This window comes from Suncus etruscus, chromosome 13 (assembly GCF_024139225.1).
Source record: "Suncus etruscus isolate mSunEtr1 chromosome 13, mSunEtr1.pri.cur, whole genome shotgun sequence".
NCBI lineage: Eukaryota > Metazoa > Chordata > Mammalia > Eulipotyphla > Soricidae > Suncus > Suncus etruscus.
In genome coordinates, this window is record NC_064860.1 from 87,885,935 (window position 1) to 87,894,407 (window position 8,473).

An 8,473-nucleotide genomic window follows, 5' to 3' on the forward strand; every position below is an offset into this window, starting at 1 on the left:
TAAATCAAAAGCAAACAAGATATGTGTGAAAACTTGACTGAACATGAATCACTAATTCCAATACATCTAACAAGAAATCAACAAACTTTATTGAGTTTGTACCAAAGCGAAGAAATACAGCTGTTCGCAGGTTATAAATACATAACTGGTTTAGTTCCTATTAGAAAGATTATGTTTATAGATAAGTTTAAAGATTAAGTTTATAGAAGATAACTAATAACAAAAGAGTACATCTAGTTGAGTTACAAGTGAGTGCCCAAATAAAAAGTGCTCCAAATATCAAAGCTAAGTCCACAGACTCTTGGAGTCCCCAGACCCTTTCTCAGTTCTGTAAGATTTAATCTCTGTTCATTACAATATTAAAATATGACTTGTCTTTTTCAATGTGTTTGTGCTTTCACTGTTGGCAGGCAAAAAAAAAAAAAACCTGTGGTTACCTTGACACAAAGGTTGAAAATACTGTGATAGTCATTGTATTTCTTGAAATAAAAAGAAAAAATATTTTCAGCTAAGAACATCTTTGATAAGCAGCAAAAGTGATTATATTTGAAAAAGTATGACAAAGTGAGAGAGGTCATCCCTAGAAATTGTGCTACATGACACAGAATAATAATCTTCCTATCATAAAACAGCTGCAAGTAAATTTTAAGTACAATGGTCACTTTCTTCTTCTCTTTTTTAATAAGCATTTTGGGCTGTGGGACCACATTTGGGGATGTGGTAAAATATTTCAACCCCTAAAACTCGGCAAAAATAACTCCTGTAAGATAAATTTTTAAAAAGTAGCATTTTTAAAAGAGTTAAAAGAGTAGCACTGTAAAAAAAAAAAGAAAGAAAGACAAATTATGGCTATTCAGAGATAATTATTTGACAGATATTTTCTCATAAATAATGTCTGAAGTTCTAAGCTTGATCCCATAAGGCATGTGGGAGAAAAAGTCACTTTTTTGTTTTGTTTTGGGGCAACATTTCTAGGTGCTCAGGGCTTGTTCCTGGCTTTATGCTCAGAAATCACTCTTGACAGGGCTCTGGGGACCATCTGTGGTACAGATCAAACATAGCTGTGTGCAAGGCAAGAGCCCTACCCACTGCACTCTATTTTCTGGCTAAAAGCCAGTGACTTAAAAAAAAACAAGCAATAATATTTCTTCCCAATGATAAAATTTAAAGTTTTCAGTAAAAATTTAGAACTTAGGAAAATGTATTCTGACATGGAAAATATTTTTCTGATTAAATTAATGAATGTGATATTTTGATAGTGGATTATGAAATGAGTTGATATTTGAAAGATCCGTATCATTCAGTTAACCATAATTTCTAAATTATTAATCCATGATATTATGAATCATACCTAGGTGAAAGTTCTTTTCCTCAGAGACACAATGCATAAAAAGTGTATTAACATGAATTTAAATTCAACATTACAATTCAAAATCGCATGAAACCAACACATTTAGACGCTAACTTGACAGCGTTTATGTCCATGCTAACAAAAAAAGTATTATATTAACTTTATAACTTTAACCTTTATGTTAGAACATAAATAAGCCCACTGTCATTTTTAAAAGGGAATTCAAAAATAGATTTCAACAGACTCATTTTACAGTAATTTTTGTTCAGAATATACCTTTTCCTGAATTTGGGTGTATTTTCAATGAAATATAAAATTTAGTTATGTAATATATAAATAAATAAATAGATTTCACACGGCAACGAATTATTTTTCTCCATCCCTTCATTTGGATGCCATGAGCAGGAATAACCAAGTGGTTGACATTCCTCTTGACCCGGCAGGGGTCGCTGTGTTGCCCCAGAGGGATCCCACGGGTCAAATTCCTCAGCACTGTGCTTTGTGTCTTTAATTGCTGTGATTCTCAGGGGTCACTCATTTCAGTTGTGATTCTCTAATACCATTGGCTTGTTGCTCTGGAGAACATACTGTGGTTAGGTGCTATGGTCCGAAAGCAGCACTGCTGCCAGGACATGTTCAGTGCATGCTGGCCACATGGCTCTCTCAGCCTTAAGCTTGCAAAGCTGGTCCTTTTAGTCACTGAGCCATTTCCTTGCAAATAACTTGTCTAAGATGGCCGCTTGCAGAATGTTCTAGTCATATCAAAGTATATCACAATTATCTTAAAAGTGTATTAAAATATCTCTCCTTCTTCCAGCCCCATAACTCTTTGAAGTCAGACACAGATTCAAGCCACATCTGAAGAAGCAAATTCAAAAGAGAATCCACAGTCTCTTACACTCAGATATGTCCTAAATCTAACTAGATATTAGGTTTACACTTTTAAAAATTATTTTCTCATTTTTTTCTTCTGAAAACATATTTCATTAAAAGTGTCACTAAAATTGTCTACTGGGTCTTTAGTAAAGAAAGAAATATCTTTTAAATGTGTATAACTTTCTTTTCTAAAACAATGAATATCAATTAATGCAATCCACATATAGGCTTTGGGGATCCTGACACAAAAATACTTTAGAATTTCCAGACTTGAAAAGAGGAAAACAGGGGACTGTTACTGCCAGGAGTAATTTCTGAGTGCAGAGCCAGGAGTAATCTCTGAGCACTGCTGGGTGTGGCCCCAAAACAAAACACACACACACACACACACACACACACACACACACACACAAGAAACCATCAGGAGGCTCAAGTTATAATACTGCAATAATCTCCCTGGACCCATATACATGACAGTAATCATTAAAATATAACCCATTTGTACCTGTTTTCTCCAGAAAACAATGCATTTTACCTAAAATAATAAACAATAACATTTCAAATTTTTTGTAGCAAATTTTAAGGCAAAGTTTCTTTCTAATCAAAGGCCTACATGAAGCATAACTGACAACTAACTATATTATATGAGATCTTACCATGCATTCATTTTTTTAATATTTATTATAATTTACGAACCTCCACAGGCCTCCCATAACTAAATATAACATATAGTAAAAAAAATAATGCTACCTTTATTAAGTAACAATGCATTGGTTGTCCTCTTTTAGATTCTCCATACAATTGTCCCTCTAAAGTCAGGTGAAATAAATATAGAATTTTAATTAATCTATCTGCAGCATTTACTAAATTTGTTTAGTTTTAAATTTTAAGATTCCTCTCTATTGATTATAACTTTCCATAAATCACTTGAGTACAGAAATGTGAATTTGAAACCTATAGTATGTTCAGTTTGGTTGTTTTGTTTGTATTTGTTTTGTTTGTTTTTGTTCAAATTATGATAGAATTGAGTTGGTCCATTTTTCTCAACCATCAAACATTGGAGATTCTAGGTGATATTCATCCTTATAAGAATACATTTTTATTTTTAGGTTTGCACTAAACTAGTATGAAAAGCTGGGCTTTAAGATAAGAAAGTGATTTCCCAGTTAATAATGATATAAACTCTGGTCAGTAGCTTAAATTCTTTGAATTTTAGTTTCCTTATATGAGAAGCGGAGATAACGATCTCTGCCTTGTCAAGGAGTCCCGTGACATATAAAATGACTACTGTAGTTATTAAGCTGTTTTACAACTTAATAGAATAAGTGATGCACATCTAAACACTGTTTTTAACATTAAAACGATCAAACTGCCAATTTCAAGTAAAATATTTATAATTCTGCCATGGTTTGCTCTTGGCAGTTTTGCTACTTTCAGTGCTTGGAATAAGCAGTTTCTAGGTCCTGGCTATGTAGTTCGATGACAGACCTTCTACTGCCTTACATTGTGTGAAACCTGGGTTCAATCCTTGACACTGCAAAAATTAATCAAATTAATAAAGTTTCTATGTTCAATAGGCAAATCTTTGATGCCCATATTTGGAAGTAAACAACAGTACTTGGTAAGCTTCAAGTTGCTCAGATTATCTGTAGGCAGTTAATACTCTGGCTTCTCATAGGATATTTTGTGTGTTTGTTTTTGTTTTGGGTTCACATCTTGAGGCGATCAGGGATTACTCCTGGCTCTGCACTCAGAAATCGCTCCTGGACCAGGGAATCACATGGGATGCTGGGAATCGAACTCAGGTCTGTTCTGGGTCAGCAAGGCAAATGACCTACTGCTATGCTATCTCTCAGCCCCAATCATAGGACTTTTTGTTTGTTTGTTTGTTTGTTTGGGGGCCACACCCAGTTATGCTCAGGGGTTACTCCTGGCTGTGTTCAGAAATCACTCCTGGCTTGGAGGACCATATGGGAGGTCAGGAATCTAACTGACATCTATCCTGGGTCAGACACGTGCAAGGCAAACTCCCTACTGCTGTGTTATCTCTCAAGCCCCCCCACATAGGATTTTAAATAAAATTGTGAAGCCCTCACCTGGGCTTTCCTTCTACTTTTAATTCCTCATCCCCCTTAAGTACAAATAAAGTATCTCAATATGAATTTCACAGTATTTTAATTAATATCCATCTGTACTTTGGGAAGATTGTATACTCTTACATCATGATATGGATACTTTTAATAAAATTTCTGAGAATTAAGTATACTATTACACTTCTTCCTCTCTTTAGCAGTTATGACTGAATTTCTAGAATTTGTTTTCAGTGATGAAAACATTCAAATGAATAGCATCCATAAGTTGCTCATATTTATAATAAAAACAAAAGTATCATGTGAAGATAAATTCTAGAAATAACTGTAAATCTTCCATACCTTCCAAAGATATATCAAGGATTAATTTGAGGTTCCAATCATGTATGAGACTTATAGAATAAGGTCACAACTTTTATTACCCATTTTTTCATTTGGATAATGAAGCCATCGCTTTTTTTTTTCAAAGTTAGAAGTGATATTTCAGGGGGGTGGAAATTACTGTTTCAGAGTTTCTTATTTTTAATTTATGGGGGAGAAATATGCTCACTTCTAAGGAAATATGGCTTGGGAGAGCATAAATCTGAGAGGTCTGAAAATTTAGGACGGAGGCGACTCAGTGAAGCAGGTTTTCAGGAAAATCCGGTCCTTTGCTAATCTCTAAATCTGGAACAATCCAAGTGGCCACAGCTCCCAGCACTCAGTCAATCTGAGCTGTGCTGGCTGGCGACTTGCAGACCGACACACACAGGGATAAAACTGGCAAGTCCTTTCTGCTAAACTTCCAAGATGCCTCTTAACCACAGTCATCAGAACGCCCTGTGGGGTCAGCAATAGTTCTGTACTCCTGGAGAAAGAAAGGCCTTTTACATTTCCAAATTATTTATCAGACCTCCCACCATCACTATCAACCACACCATCATCCAAACAGACTAGAGCTTTATTTTTCTAATTAATTCTTTACTGACTGAGAAAACTTAAAAAAAAAACAAAACTAAAAACATGTTTGTAATCATGGTGCTTAAATAAAGATATTATTTCAAATATATATCATTACATTATTATAATCTTATAACATTAATAGTATATTTATCATAATTATTTTATGCTAATATTTATTATATATGAATAATATTATAATATATGATAAACCATATAACTATATACTATTTAATTATGTAATTAAATATATAATATAAATAAATAAATATGAATGTTTATATCAATATATAAATTTATGCAAAATATAAATATATGTGCTTATATAGAAATTTATATTACTATAAATATATATAAATAATATAAAATATGTAAATATATAATTATAAACATACTATATAATATATAAAATTAAATATATATAATTTAGAATTGGAGGAAAGGTGAAATGTGAGATTTGGAAATACCTGCAACTGAAAAGGGCATTAATAGTACCTTCAAGAGTCTAAGGAATTTTAAAATCATCTCAACAAAATACACTTTCTTTTTCTTAAAAACATTTTGCAAAACTATTAAACGCTGCTGTAAATCCTGTGACATTTCCCAACGCCTCTCTATTTTACATTTCCATATAACTGAATTTCTTCAACTCGCAATGCTCAAGTGACGGCCACTGCAGGATGCATTGCTTTCTTGGTTCAACCCTGGCACCAGAGCACCCCGGGCTGGTGGGGACGCCCAGGGTGTGAGGCCTGAAGCCCCCGGAACCCTACAAGGAGGCAAGCAAGGACCACCCTCCAGATAAACGCAGGATGGAGACGGATTCCCGGGGACCCTTCCTGCACGTCCTCCTGGAGATCGGGGTGAGCGGGGGTGGGGAGTGGGGTGGCGTCTGCTGCTTCCTGTTGGTGGCGAGGAGAACAACAACCAGAACCTGATCCGAACCCACCCCGGAGGCCTTTGGAAATCAAAGAACATTCTGGGAGCCTTCAGCTCGGTCCGGCCCATTGCAAAGCCGTGTGCCCGGGAAGGCGAGGACTTTGGGGGTGACATCGCTCCGGAGCAGGGTGGCACTTGCAAGGGGAGGTCTGTCCTGCAAACACCCCGGGTCTAGTGCTATGCGTTTTGCAAGCCAGTTCGTTCAGCTGCTGTAGCTTGTCCTTGCTTGGGAAAGAAAGTGTCTTTCCTTCCTTCTCCCACATCTGGGACGTTTCATCGCCCCCACTTCTTTGGTGTCTCCCCTTCCCCATTGCATTATCTTTGAGCAGAGTCCAGAGAGCTCTTGCTTTGTCTGGCCCGGCCCGGCCCGAACCGGGGAATGGCAGGTTTCTTCTTGGGTTCCCTTTGGTGCAGAAAACAGAAATTGGCTTTTTGGAAAAGATCAAATAAAATACACCAGCAGGAAGCAGCTGTCGAATAATCGCAGAGACCCGTGCCAATGTTGGTCTGTGCGTGTGATAATTTCCTCCCAGGGCTGCCTATGTGGAAGATAAATAGATAGATAAATAAATAAATAAATAAATAAATAAATAAATAAATAAATAAATAAAAATTGCCTCTTCGGGAACATAAGCAAGGCTTCTAGAGAGCTGGGAGGAGTAATGGGATAAATGGAGGAGTGCAGAGACAGACAGACAGACTCAGACAGAAAGACTCTATACTCAGAATTTTTATTTTATTTCCATTATTCCCCCCTACACACACACACACACACACACACACACACACACACACACACACACACACACACACACACACACACACACACCCCACTTTCCACTGCCCTAACTTGTTCACTTCAGTCGTCCCGTCCCCCCCTTGTCTGTCTGCCTGGGTCATTTTGGTGGAAGGCCAGAGACTCAGATGCACAGAGGTGGGCCGCGAAATCAAAGAGGGGATCCCCGCAGCCACATCACACTGTACGCGGGAAGCCTGGTCCCCCCCCCCACCCAACCCCACCCAACTGGTCGCCCCCGCCCCCAGGCCACAATGCATCTGCGGAGCGACAGGAGAAAGAGAGAGAGACAGACAGACAGACAGACAGACAGACAGACAGACAGACAGACAGAGACAGAGAGAGACAGAGACAGAGAGAGACAGAGAGAGAGAGAAAGAGAGAGAGAGACAGAGAGAGAGAGGCAGAGAGAGAAAGGCAGAGAGAGAGAGAGGCAGAGAGAGAAAGGCAGAGAGAGAGAGGCAGAGAGAGAAAAAGGCAGAGAGAGAGAGGCAGAGAGAGAAAGGCAGAGAGAGAATAAGGCAGAGAGAGAGAGAAAGGCAGAGAGGAGAGAGACAGAGAGGAGAGAGACGGAGTGAGAAAGGCAGAAAGGCAGAGAAAGGTAGAGAGAAAGAGGCGGAGAGGAGAGAGGGAGTAAGAAAGAGACAGAGAGCAAGAAGTGGAGAGAAAGAAAGAAGGAATGAGGCAGAGAGAGGAAAGGGACGGAGTGAGAAAGGCAGAGGAGAAAGAAGCAGAAAGGCAGAGAAAGAAGAGAAAGGCAGAGCAGAGAGAGGTAGAGAGAGAAAGGCAGAGAGGAGAGGGAGAGGAAGAAAGGCAGAGACGGGAAAGGTAGAAAGAGGAAGAGATCGTGCAGAGAGAGGGAGAAAGAAAACGTGGAGAGAGAGAGAGGGAGGGAGAGAGAGGGAGAGAGAGAGAGAGAGAGAGAGAGAGAGAGAGAGAGAGAGAGAGAGAGAGAGAGAGGAGAGGAGAGGAGAGAGAAAGGAGAGAGAGAGAGGAGAGACAGGGAGAGGAGAGACAGGGAGAGGAGAGACAGAGACGTCCGGGGGCGGCTGAGGACCCCGCTCTGCTCCACTCCGCAGCGCAGCGGGAAGGCGCGGCCACGACCACGGCCACGGCCACGGCCACGGTCACAGTCACGGCCACGGTGTCCGCGGGCTTTGGGGCGGAAGCGCCGGCTCCGCAGGGGAGCGACAGAGAGAGACAGAGAGAGAGGCTACTGAGCTGGGCCAGGCCCTGCGCTCCCGGCCCCGGGGAGGCGCCGGAGCTGTGCGCTGTGTGTGACGCCACCCCACCAGCCCCGGGAGCTTGCTGAGCCCTGGGCAGCGTCGCACCCAGAGCCCCGGCGCCAAGCTCTCGGGCTGGTGCAGCCTGGCTTGTGCGTCTTGCACCAGGATTACCCCGGGGACCCCCTCCCAGGCCCGGCCGCTCCCCCCCCCATACTCCACCCACACACCCCAGAACCTGCAACCCAGTCTCGCAGCA